Genomic DNA, 12,727 nt, shown 5'->3' with positions numbered 1-12,727 from the left:
TACGTATTTTCTCTTTGGCTTGGTCTTTAAAAGATTTCTTTCAATTTACAAGCTTTAATTTTTCATAAATGTAACCACTTTTGCTTGGCAAATAGAAGGCTGAATGAAATTTACTGTGAGAGTATTCCTAGCTGTGCTAGGATCAATTGAATGGCTCGGGAAAATATATAGTTGGAGCTTTTGCAGTTTGGGTAACTGGTGGCATTAGTCATTAACATCAGCTTGATAATAATGTGTATCTTAGATATCTGGAATTATTTCTACACCTTGGTAGGTAACCTGGGAGATTGGAACCTGGTATGAACCTGGAGACACCTTGAATTTAAGATAATTTTGCAAATTAGTCCAGGTTTCAGATACAAAGATACCTGAGTCAGATGGTTCCTATGCGTTTAGTCAAAGAAATCCTGGGTCTGTACTAACTCAAACTAAGAGTAGTCTGGAGATAGGCCACACATAAATACTTTATAGAGTGTTGTGTACACTAATTAATAAACACAATTTTCTAAGAGCTTTCTGAACCTTGAATAAACATTGCGTAAACAAATGGACGCAAATTATTAGTAGAAACTGTAATCTCCCTCTCCAACTATTATTCTTACTGGGCCTGAACTACTTTGATACCAGAAGATTAGAAGAACAAAACCAAGTTAGCTTTGCCAAATAGGAAAATAAAATGTTCCAAATCATGAAAGAAATAATCTTACATCTGAGGCCCTGTACAAATTAAAGAATAACAAATCTTGTATTGCCCAAACCTTGTTGTTGAACTTCTAATGGCAAAATCTGTGCCTTCCACTAACTGTTAGATATTCTTGCATGACTGCGGTGTTGTTTTATGTATGTGAGCCAACCTTGCAATATAAAGTGACAAACAAAAAAGATGGAAAAATATATAAAATGGTTAAAAAAAAAAAAGGTCTACTTGCCACCTCAGGCTTTAAAACTCTTCTTACACACTTCAGCACGAAGTCTATTAAAGTGGAATATAGTGGAAATACAATATACAGCAATGAATGTCTCCAAACCAACAATTTAGCGCTAAAGCTGAGGGCAGTTCTTATGCACCGACTTTTAATACCGAGACGATTTGTGGTCTCACAAAGTTCCTGCCTTGGGCAAGAACTGTGCTGAGCTCTAATAGGTCTAGTTTGTTGACTGTCAGAATAATGGAGAAATTGGTAGCAGAGGGCCTGGGCGCTGTAAACAGCTGAGATAATTAGAAGGTCTGTCAGGAGGAGAGTGAGGCTAAAGCAGTTTACGTTCTGTCACAGGGAGGAAAGTATTCATTCAGAAAGCTGCTGGATAATGTGGGATATGTTGCCTTGTGTCTTAGCAAGCTTGTCTGGAGATGGGAAAAAGTGCTTCTCGTCGACTTAGCTGGCTTTCTCTACCCTCTTTCCTACTGCAGGATTGCAAGAGTTTATAATTCTTATTAATAAAATAATACATCTTGCAAGCAAAATGCTGACTTGCTGTTTTTTAAGCCAAGCTGCTGGGTTAATAGGATGCTCAGAGTCAGGCAGGGCAGTGCAGGGGGGCTGTGGAAGCTGCGTTGAAGGAAAGCATTTGTGAAGAGCAGACGTGAAAAGAGCCCTCTCCACTCCTCCCCCCCCAAAAAAGAAGCAGCTGAGGGTATGGTTATGTCACCACCTTAAAGAGGATGCTCCCATATAGACAGAGAAGTGCTCCATAAGTTGTTAACGTCAGAATTCTGGTGCCTTAGCCAAGAAACTAGATGGTGAGAAGTTTAGCAATCTAGAAATTGCTGTGACTAAGCCTTTTCTAGGCAACGACATGCCTAGGGATGGAATAAGCCAAAGATTTCAGGGCTGGTTTGTGGTTTTGGTTCTTCATTTAGGCCCTGACTCCTGGAAAGATGAAGGTTGGCTGTCTTCCACATAAAAAGTCTTAGAGTTCAGAAACTGGTTAGTTAAAAAGGCAATCACTTGAAAATGATGATATTTCAAAAAAATACAGAATTAGTACAGGAATATAATATAGTACAGAGCATTCAGAAGTGAGTAGGGAAGGAGGCTGCTAAGGTTAAGATGTTAATGCTTGATAACAAGCAAATATTATTAAGTTTTGAGTTATAGAGAAAAGGGGGGGAGAGTGGGACAGGCACATGGCCAAAAGACCTTTGTCCTTCCCCTTGCTCTGCCATTAACAAGTCACACATTAACTTTGCTCTCACATGAGGCTCTGTACCTCACCAAAGAGCCTTGAGGATCCATAGGTGTCAGATGATTTTCAAGTTGCTGTTTATGGATGCTGCCATTGCTTCCATCTCATGGGCTGGAACTGGGAAAACAGATTCTTGCATGCTGTTTTAATTTAATGTGGATCTCTCCAAGGATTACCACATTTTCCTGGGTCTGTGGGAAAGAGAGAGGCTAAACAGGGGCTAGGAGTGGATATTTTTAAAACTTGGACAGTCCAAAGCTGCCATAGCAAGGAACATTAGGGATCTGAATCCACTCAAATATTTTAGTGACACCATTCAGAGAGCAATATTTGTCCTTGTTTCTCCTGCAACATCCACATCCCTCCTACTCCACTGCATTTTAGCGTAAGGGGCAGATCATTCTTTGCCATCAGTTTCTGCCCCTGGTTCCCACAGTCCTTCTGAACACCTGAAGAGCTGCTGCTTTAATAATTCGGTTGTCTTTTTGACAGGACCGGAGGAGTCTTTTTTAAGCTCCTGCAGCACTGTGGAGCAGCAGGCAGCAGACAGTGCATGATTGCACTGGGACTTCAGAGCAAACTCCAGCTCACTGTCAATGGCTGTGTGCCAGACAGCTCCGCCTGCAGAGAGCAAAGCCTTCCAGAAGGCTGAGCATCCAAAAAGGAGACTGTCAACATCCCCCTGAACAGTGAGTGGGGGAATCGCCACAGAAAAAGGGAGCAAGCTTGAAAACTGAGGCGTATGGGGAGAAATGGCGTAAAAGGGCTAATTATCTTCCTATTCCCCTCGCGCACCGATTAAAGACCACCAAAAATAGCATCCACTTAAGGATGAAGATTTTTTTTCCCGCCAGTTAAGTTAAATGGACATCCCACCTGTTGTTTGGTGAAGTGAGATCACTCATGGAAGATGGAGTTGGCCAGAAGCCACCTCCTGACAGCGAGAGGCAGGTCTGAGCAACAAAGTTTGGATCAAGATCTGAACTTCTCTTCCATCCAAATGTGCTTGGATCCGGAGGCTGGCTGACACCCATCTCTGCTACATTTACTCTGTGATTATGTGTGAATGGCCCTATTGCTTCTCACTACACCCCATGTAATCGCTTGCATTTGGGCATCATTCTGCAAGAAAATCTGCTGTCATGATGGCAAACGTGTGATGCTTTGCTGGATATACATCCCTAACCCTCACAAGACATCAGTTTTCACCTGGGAACATGCTAACTGAACTTTACTGATGACAACTTCCATATTTACAGGTCTGATTATTAAGTCAGCTTGAACTCCAGGTTTAAAAGGAGGATCCTTTCCCAAAATGATATCAAAACTCTGCATGCTTCGCAGCCTGTGTGCATGTGCAGCAGGACTGATTCTGACCCTTCCTTCCCTCACATCTGGCTTGTGCTTGTGCAATCCCATGGACTTCAGTGGGATTGTTCCTGATTGGGATTTGATGAATACCATATTTTCCTAAGTATCACCCACAGATTATCTATAAAAACTGTGATTCGTCAGCAGTGTGGTTTACAGGCATATGTAAGTTATGTGAGGGGAAGTTTACTCTGGGGCCCCCTCTTTCCCAGTAGTCCCATTGCCTCTAATTCCTCCTCCATTTGCTTCCTTTTCCCCCAAGTCCCACTGCTTTGGATTCCTCCTTACTTTGGGTTCTGCTCTGCCCTCTTCACCTCCGATTCTGTGTGGTTTGTGAGAAGCCATCTGGGGATGCATTTTCAAATGTCAATGCTTTTTAGGGAACACTCAATATATGCAAAAGAGCAAACAAACTGATTTTTTTTCTTATTTTTTTCTAATTTTTTTTTCTTTTTCTCTTTGCTCTTTGAAAAGTAGAAGGAAAAGAAATTAAAGAGAAATTTCAGTTTTCTGACTGAAATTGAATCTGAAAAAACCCCCATGCATTACGTGAAATGTTTCATTTACTTGAAAGTTATTATTATTTTAAACGTTTAAAATGTAAGTCTGACTTTGTTCTAAAAATATCTTTCTGAAACAGAAAAATGAAATTATTTGTTTCAAGAACATTAAACCAAAAGATTTTAACTTTTTCTTTCCGTGCTCCCAATAAGTTATTCAGGGTTTAACACGTATTCCGGGAATATGTTTCTCAGAAAAAATATGCCTTTAAAATCTACTCTTGATTAACATGAGGGAAGAGGTGAATCAGAGCCCCTGCATTTGAGGAATCATTCACTCACCCTTAAGGTGGGAAAAATGAACAGAGGTGAAATCTATAATGATTTTTGGCATGGAAGCTCTTTTTTTGGAAGTCACGTACACAGCTGTGATGAACTGCAGATAATGTCACGTACCTCACCCAAAGTCATACAGCAAATCTCTGGCAGACCCAGGAGTACAAGTGCACTACATGTGGTTCCTTGCTATCTGTAGAAACCACTTGTAAATGGTTGTTTTATATAATTATGTGCAGATAGTCTACAACCAAAAGTATAATTTTCACTTTGTATTGTGTTCTTTCCAAATTTTTTAAAAAGTGAGGACTCTATGTAGCAATCAAGGTTGATGTCCTCTGTTGATCTTCAACCAAAAATGTGGTCTTGTTTCTTCAGAAAAGTACCCAATAACTTCTGACCTCACATACACTTCAGCTACTGTCAGAAGAAAAAGGCAATAAATAGTGCTATGCAAAGAAAACAAAATTATTATCCTACAACCTAATAAGCAATTACAAAGGGCAAATTACTTTTACCCTCAGTAATTTTCTGCCATTAGATAATTAACATCAGAAGTATTAATGATCATTTTAACAAATTACCATATAATTATAATGTGTTTCTTCATTTAGTCCTACATATTGTACAAATCCTTCTAAGATTTGTCTATTAATTGAAAATACATTATTTATTGGTTTATCTGAGCAACAATCCACACTGGTAACTAAACCCAGCACTGGTAACTAAACCTGGTTGTAACTAGCTGTCACTCTGGTCACCAGAGCAATTCTTAGTGGGTGCAAGTGTCACTGACCAGGCTCAAATTAAGGATCAAATGGAAATCTGTATTAGGTCACAATATTCACTGGGGCCACAGACCTCGAAATGTCATGTCTCTGACTTGTGTTAACTTCAGCTGAAATGAAGGCTGAGAGTGGAACAAATGCACTCAGGAGTTTACAGGGCCAGCACATGCTGGTGGCAATGCTGCTTCTTAGATTAATTAATTTCATAACATTTCCATAATACAGTTTTACTTAGTGTACTTTTCATAATCTAATTTTAGTTGAATTGCTTTGCACAATCTGCTCAAAATGTGTTTACGATTCAGAATTGTTAGAGTCTCCTTTTCATTTTGTGCTTAGCTGTCTTTGTAAAATCTGCCTAAATTGGTGAAATAAATTAGGGGAATACTGCCAAAACTGGGGTTTGTACTATCCTAACATTCAAATCAATTCACTTGGGCCAGGTTTTTCAGCACTTCCCATGAATCCTCTCCTAGATGTACATGAACAGGAGCATGGCTGGAAGAGTGAGCTTCAGGAGCATGATAGAGATTTCTCTGTGGGAAGAGGTTTTTGGATGTGGGGGCGGACTTGGGAAGCTGATTCCAAATCACCCATTTCCAATTTGGGAACAGAAATGGCCCATGTGACCTAAGCATCTTGTCAAGACAGCTTGAATTTGAAATTGTGAATATGCATGTGGATGAGCTACAGACCCAAAAGGATTCACACGATGATATGGCATATCTATGTGAATAGACTGGAATTCACCCTTGGGCAAAAGGCTGGGAGAAAGCTTGGAAAAGTTAGCTCACATGAGATACAAGTCCCACGGCTTTCCTATGACTCCCTTGGACAGTGTCAGTGGTATGCATAACATATACATGTAAAAAAATTTGTTGTCCCCTTCTGACAATTCCTGAAGAGGGAAATGATTTGGAATAGATTATTCATTACAGAACTGCTCAGCTTTGGCAACAAATCTGCAGGTTAAGGGGGAAGGGCAGTTATTCTATCTGCAATGGTGTGTCACAGGCATTCTCAATTTTGGAAGCTTTAGCTTTGTGAACAGTTGATGATATCCTGTCTTTTTTTTTCATTTCTGTGCCTTCTGGGATCTCCTCTAAGATTCTTCCTCTTGAGAACCCTGTCCTTCACAGGACTCAGGATCCAGAGGGACAAAGCAGGGTTATTGCTGTTTAAAAAAATATTGTGTTTCCTAGGTAAGACAGGTTCCATCTTAGGTTTCCTCATACCTTGATAATCCTTGTAGTAGTACAGTTTTCTGCCCCAGGTCCCTCATTCCTGCAGTGTGCTCTTCTGTGTGTAGGTAAAAGCAGAGAGAAATGAGCATCCAAGGACTTTTCAACAGCACCTCTGAAATAAAAATAATAATAAAATATAAATTTCAGGAGTGGTTTTCTCTCTTCTTGGGTAAAAGACTTGAGTTCCTCCCGTGCTTACATTTAATAATGTAGGGATGTAAAGGATGAAGCTCAAGGCTGAACGCATCAGCATGAAGGTTGTGGAGTGTAATCCTTGCCCCACTAAGATCTGTAGCCCAACTTCCACTCTCTAGGCAGGGTAGGATGACACTCCAGATATCACTGGCCATTCATTTTTTTATCTATTTCATGGATATCGAACTTTTCTTTTTTTAATTAAAAAGAATGATTTTTTTTCCCCTCCTCCTGCCATTTCCAGCTGCCTGAACAGCTATGATGACACCTCACAAAGTTGCCATTACATTAGTGATATTAGTATTAATCACACGTTGCTTGATACTGTAATTGAATAGTTTTTACGCAGATGATATTAACTGATAAAATATGGCATCCTCATGAGAAAACATTACCTTGAAATATTAGTGTTATAATATGTTAATTTCTATGGAGGATAGGAGTACAGATATATGAGGAGATGTAAATTTTCAGCACTTCTACTGACAATTTCCATGTCAACATAATTCTTAGGAATTCATACTCACTATTTTGTGATGACTTATATGATGATGTATAACAACTTAAGGGGCTTTAAAATGTAGTATTTTGACTAATGCAGGTTGGTAAATAGCACGCAGGACTGTTTCTTCCTCTCAATTCTGGGAAGGCTGACGCAAGCCCTTGGTATCGCCAGGAAGTCACCAACCTGAACATTGAATCCCAAAACGGGTGCTTAGGTGGCTCCGGGCACTTTACAGATGCATGTTAGCAGTGAGGATAAAGGTTTTTCTATTACAAATTGAGGATGATATAGAATAATAATAAAGAAAAAAAAAGGAGAAAAGGGTAGGCGGTTAATCCTGCATGTCTGGCAAAAACTGGAAATTTGTCAGAAACTGGAATTTGGCTTGAAATCTGACTGGTAAAACAGACTCCAGGCAGTTTTTCCCAGCTGTAGACTCCTATTTCTGATCAATCTTATGTTTTCTTCATGCTTATCCCCGAGAAAAGCTGAATCTATGTACTTATTTGGAAACACTAAAGTGAACTGTGTCAGGGCCTGAACTCCTTGATGGAAAACACAAGGCCCACAGCACACTGCCTCGTTAGTACCTTGTGTTGTTAGGGGATAGCTTACACCAAGACAACTCCTCTTGCCTTGCTGGCTTCTGACTTAACGCTGATGCTCCCCATGAGTTCCTCAAGAAACAATCTGGAATAACAAGACAAGAGCCTGAGAGTGGAGAGGGGCACCCCAAAGACAGGAGAGATGGCAGCAACAGGCATTCTCGCATCCATAAAGAGGCAACTAACCTGGCTGCTTACTCTCTCTTGGGCTAATCTGAATTAATTGGTGCTATTTGTGCCTTTGATACTCAAATGCAGAGCCTGGGGGTGGGAGTTCTCATGAAACAAGTGGCCACTTGGGAGAGCCGTCCCAGGTCCAATCATGTCATGGGCTCATTTGTCTCCCACAGTAATTCACTACTCACTTCAGTCACTTTAAATGTAAAACAGCTGCTGCTGCTTAGCCCTCTTTTAAGGTACCTAACCAGCAGCTTTAAACCAATCCTGAATGGGTCCCATCCCATAATAGTCTCCCACACAGTGGTCATTTGGAAACAATTAACCCTTGATTCAAGATCCTCTTAAAGAATCCTTTTCCAGGCTCTCTTCTTCTGTGCTGCAGCCCATTGCATCCTTGCCTTGCCCCTTGCATGGGAACAGCTTTATCCTTCGGGATTGCTGTGGTTCATGCAGCAGTAACCACGTCTGTGTACCTGCCAGGGTTGTTGTATGGATTTTGGGTAAACCCCCTCTGCACTGGAGAAAATTGAAGGTATCACATAAAACAGACTGGTGCTTTATTAAAAAAGAAGAAAAATATTTGTTTCCTCTCTTCTCTTCTCCTCCCACAGTACCTGGGGGTCTTGTTCACTTCACACGTGTTTGGCATGGCTGCTACCCCTTGCCTTGCTCAGTCTCTGGTGATATGATGAACTGGAGATTAATGTTTTAAGGGGAAGCATCTGGCTTTGAGCTAATAAAATATCAATTTGTAACAGGGAGGAAAAGGCTCAGCGAGAGGTCTGCATGCTTAGGGCTTTGAGACCCAATTTGATTCGGGAGTTTAATGCCCCTTGTGAATTTTAGGCTGTGCTCTGAGCACTTCAAAACCTTTCTCCATGCAGTGGTCTCAACTTTCTCCAGAAGTCCTATGTTTTCAGACCTGTGGCCTTTACTGTTGTTGGGGGTATCTCCCTGTTCTGAATCCTGCAGGGCTGGCCCCTCCCAGGCACCCCCCTACCTTTCCCTTTTCCTAATGGCTCTGCGGCCAGATGTGGTGGCCCCTTGCTGGGATGTCAAACTGGCAACACCCTTGATCCAGGCAGACAGACACTCAATAGCCAACTTCTGGAAAACCTCCCCCCGCACTGGCCGGCTCTGACACAAACCAGCTGAAGACATTGCAATGCCAGAAAGTGTTACAGCTGGGCTGCCTGACAGATTGGCAGCACACACGCTGATTTGGGGACTGTATTTGGGGGCCCGCGAAGTACTCACTGTCCAGGCACCGAGCCACTAATCATAGTTTACATTAGGCAATCAGATACTTTTCAACTACTGAATGATCTGTTCTTTCCCCCTCTTTTTTCACCTTACAGGACCCTGTGTGTATATACAGTACCTCAGTGCTCCACATCTGCATCATGTTTTGAGCTGTATCTAAGGCACGGCTACCAACCTCAGCTCAGGCAGCCACAAGGAGCCCAAATCACTGCTGCTCTCCTTCATCCTCCAGCTCCCCTACCCTGACTTTTACCTGTTTCTGTGCCGAATCACTTGATTAATTTAACCTGGGGGTTACCTAGTTATGGAAAAATCCTACAGGACTTTATGTAAAGAGAAAGGCTTCATGTCATTCTATAGGAGTCTGTCAGCAAACAGAATCCTATGAGTGGCTTTAGACACAACTCCAGAGATCAGATTTTCCCTGAAAACAATAGATTTTAGAGTCATTTTTCTGGCACACTGCTGGCTTAATCACTTTTACGTAGAAGTGTTTCATTAGGAACGAATCTATGTCAGCCCCCTGTGCCAATTCTGATCCCTGCCTTGGCCCAGCCATGATGCTGGAGATATATGTTCGTGTAAGATAAGTGTGCCATGGCTGGATGTCTAATGAATATGGCCTCATTTACAATATGAAGGACTTAGACCTGGCTCCAACCCAGAGGTTCTATTCCAAAGAAATGCTGACATTTCGGAAAACCTGAGTCCCTGTCAGAATGAATAGCTGAAATTTTTATCTTTTCCAAGCCAAAAAAAAAGGTGCTCTGAAAAATGTGCATGGTATTAAAACACTAAAAACCAGTTAGGTGCCAATTTAAGGAAAACATATAAACACAGAACATGAAAATTCATATTTTAATATAAATATTTAAGTGAAATTAACAGAAATGTTTTGATGTTGCTGAAATGAGATATCATTACTTCTTCTCACCAAGTTTTTTTGCCACAGCTGATCTATTCCTGTGAAAATGTTTTGATTCTGATGAAACTGTGTAGTTCCCACTGATAATTATTTTGTAAAAAGAAAGAAAACAAATGGCACCATGTGAGAGAGCCCCAGACTTTTCCTACTGAAGAGGCCTTTATCACCAATATCTAAATAAACTCCCAACCCTCCCAAGTTTGCTTGTGGAGAGTCAGCTCTTGGAGCTCAAGCAGAGCAAGAAGGTGCTTTAATGGTTTAACAAATGCTAAACTGTGCTTTGTTGGGTTAATATTGCCCTCTTCACTCTTCCTCCACAGACACTGCAACCAATCTTAGCCAATTATGGCTCAATTTCCCTATGTAAAAGGTGCAAATACTGCTGCTTACTCACCTTTCTTAAGATCTCTTCTTACATAAAGCACTGGTAAGCACCAATTACCCTTATTACCCAATTCCTGTGCGAAAACACATCGCTGATGTGAAGTGGGCACCCACACTGTAGTGCAGATACACAAAAAATAAAAGAGCAGGGTTTATTTTGGGCTCAGACTGTAGTTTTATGGTTCCAGGGCAGAGCTGAAGACTGTTTATTTCCTTCCCTCTTGAATTTGGGATGCGCCAACCAACAAATAACCCTGATGATAAAATGTGAGAGGAAAAGGCCGTGGATGAGGTAAATACAGTGTATAACTGGGGAGGCACTGTGTGCATGCACACACACTTAGAGCCTGAGTGAGAGCAGAGTGGACTTGAGAGATGTATTACGCATTCAGGCAACTTCAATGTGCCACTAATAAAATTAAGTGTTGGAACATAAATGTTTTAATTTTAGTGCAAATGCTCCAAGCAATACCCCCTCCTGCACCCTTCTTTCCCACCCCCAGCCTAGACTAATCCATTTAGAGACAAATTTACATTTTATTTCTCCAAACCCTATTAGCATTAATATAAAGGTCAGCACTGAAAAGGCAGCTTCAGAAGCTAATGTGCCAGTGCGCTGTGCTCTGTGACCAGATGAGGGCACGTGGGTCTCTCACCCACTGAGTCTGACAAGAATTTGTAATTTAAGAGGGCGGTCCTCCTCTCCCAACATCCCCATAGCTCATGGAGATGATCAGGTCACCCTCTGGAAACCAAATGGGACTGCTTTTCCTGATATCAGAAGGGGCAAAGGGGAAGAAATCGCTCTGTGAAAAGCTTTTGATGCCATGGAAAAAGCGATATATTACCTATATTGACAATATTTAAAGGCTTTTGGGGAAAACAACATTAATTTTGGAAGAAATTCAGCTTCAATGGCAATGTGCTTTGGGTGTCCTTATTGGGGATTTTATTAAGGGATTATGTGGGGTGCAAACAGAGTAGTGCTGGTTGGGATATTTGGCACCTCTCAGCCCATCTTTGCTTCTGAAGGAGTCCAAAATGTCCATCAGGAGTATTCCTGTTGCTGAGTGGTGATGTCAGAGCCTTGAAGAGAAAATCATTCTGGTTTCAGAAGTGCAAAATATCTATATGAGAACTCTATGGGCTTGATGTGGTATGAGGTTTGGTTCCAACTGAGAACCCCGCCCTGGGAAAAAGCTGAATAACCCAGAGTAATCCCATTGAATGTCCTGGGCCTTCTTCTGTGTATAAAATTACTTACGTGCTAATTTTTCAGAGGATCCAAGCCAAGGGTATTGACCACGCATGCTGGACATCTAATTGACTCATGACTTTGTGTCTAGATCATGTGAATTTCATCTCAAGTTTCAAACAGATGTTTGGTCTGAAATCCTCAGACTTAAACAGGAATGAAGTCAGCTTCATGTCCTGGATCAAGATCCTGTGAAATTCCTATTTTTGTATAATCACAAAGCAGATGCCAGGGTAAAGCCGAGTGGTCCAAATTAACGTCATTCCTCCAGGCAAACTACATCATCCACTACATTTGTTTTTCCCCCTTATACTTTGTGAGGTCTTCTTCCTCCTACTGCTACTACTATTACTACTAATCTGACATTAAAAGCTAAAGATTTCTTTAAAAAATCCCCTAAAAATAATAAATCTCGAGCCCCAAATAGGCTCTCAAGCCACTCTAGGCTGAGCTGTCTAATTCAAGGATAAACTGATAGAGCAGGTGGTGATGCCAAATGTCATTAAGTTTGCCAGAGCCCAGAGCTGAGGAATACAAAGGTGAGAAGTATATTCCACAACAAATGACCCCTGACCGAGCGCTCCCTGCTACCAGTCCCCCTCGCTTTTAAATTAAACCAGTAAGCCTACTTGAGTGTCTAGCTTGTTTCATTTGATTCCACTCCAGGGGAAATGCAGCCTCTCAATTAAAGCTTTTAAAGTTTCATGTGTGAAACCAAGGCATGGAGGCTCCTGGAGCTCATGTGGAGGACTGAGGCAAGAGATTTGAGTTCAATTTCTGCCCCTGCTACAAGGCATGGTCATATTGTTTCACCTCATGCCTCAGTTTCCTTTTCTTACAAATGTGTATGCCCAAAAAACACTTTTAAAAAATCCAGGTGGAAATATGTGTAGTGTGTCTTTTGTTTGTACATTCTGACAGTGTTTCAGCATCTTCTTGAATTCTCAGGGTTGTATTAGTGCTCTTCATTTAACTCGCTTTTCAAACAG

The sequence above is a fragment of the Corvus kubaryi genome, unplaced genomic scaffold (genome assembly GCF_017639235.1).
Source record: "Corvus kubaryi isolate FWS band 111438036 unplaced genomic scaffold, C.kubaryi_AGA036_p1.0 37394, whole genome shotgun sequence".
Classification (NCBI taxonomy): domain Eukaryota; kingdom Metazoa; phylum Chordata; class Aves; order Passeriformes; family Corvidae; genus Corvus; species Corvus kubaryi.
This window is presented reverse-complemented; position numbering follows the sequence as displayed.